We start from the raw sequence: 1322 nt of genomic DNA, 5'->3' as shown, positions 1-1322 counted from the left end.
CATACCAGTCAATGCCTGGGGGTTTTTTCCTCCTTGAGAGAGTTAGTAATAAATGCAACAGAACAAGAATGGGTACCTAATAAATACCATGGTAATTTTATTAACACTTCTAGCATATGTTTCCACATGCTTTTGAGAAATATACTATGTTTGCACTGACAGCAGTTTCATTGCAGCCAGGCTAAGAGTCATTCATCTGAGACTAGTCTTCAGACCTAACAGATCCTGGGTTCTGAAATCATATTATTTTTCCCTCTCCCTCCTTTTCTCATCCCTCTGAACTTGATTAGTTAGTAAAAATCTCCTCATTTTGATTCTTTTGCGGAAGTTTTTATTGAAAAGGAGAGAGAGTCAGTTTTAAAAGGGTCAGGTATACTTGGTGAAGTTACGTCCGCTAGTAGTGTTCTTTTGCCATTTTGTTATGATGCAAGTGGAATAAAAATGAGCTTAATACACTTGTAATTGTGGTTGTGCTGTACTTCTGATAGGTGTATCAGGTTTTTGTTAACAATAACTAGAGTCTTGGATAAGCTTTGAGTATGATTAAAGACTTGCGGAAAGCAGATGATGTAGTGTGGCAGGTTCTGGACAGGATCTCAGCGATCAGGATTGAGTTAGGGCGCTTTTATTGCAGAGCAGAATGGCAATTTTAGTCAGTTTTTGCCTTTTCAGTGAACTTAAGCAAATTAACTGAAAAGGGATAATATTTTTAAAAAACTTTTTTTAAAAGTTTATGTGGGAGGGCAGATGGAATTTTTTTGGTGAACTTTCTAGCAAAGTGAGAGAGTAATCTTTCTGCTGATGGGTAGTGACTGTTCCAAGCCGATCGCTGTTTGCAAAGTGGTGTGCATGTAGGATGGGTATCAGCCATTTTTCAAGGTTATCAGTAGAAGTTGTTTTTACATGAACATGGAGGCCTTTGTGTAAAGATTGGAGCCACTTGAACTTCATATCAACAGATTGCTGGCATTGGAATAATAATGTCTTGGGCAGTACAAATAGTCACAACTTGAGAGTGAGGGCAAGTTAGGGACTCGTGGTGTTCCAGGGCAGTTGTCACTTTGTTTTCCAGCTTGTAAATGTCAGAATATAGTGCCTTTCACTTACTTTAATGAGCTTGTGTTGGTTTTATAACCTGTGGTGCCTTTTTTTTGTAGTTTATCACTGCTGTAGTGAATGAGTTTAAGTTCTTGGAGTGGAACCCTGTTATGGTGAAGTATCCAGGCATTTTCTAGGTTGCTTTTGTGTCATGGAAGTCACTCTGCTCCTGTAATGTCTATTTGGTTTAACTTGCACTGCAGTGTTTGTCATTCTGATAGCAG

This window comes from Pterocles gutturalis, unplaced genomic scaffold (assembly GCF_000699245.1).
Source record: "Pterocles gutturalis isolate BGI_N339 unplaced genomic scaffold, ASM69924v1 Scaffold35203, whole genome shotgun sequence".
In the NCBI taxonomy this organism is placed as follows: domain Eukaryota; kingdom Metazoa; phylum Chordata; class Aves; order Pterocliformes; family Pteroclidae; genus Pterocles; species Pterocles gutturalis.
This window is presented reverse-complemented; position numbering follows the sequence as displayed.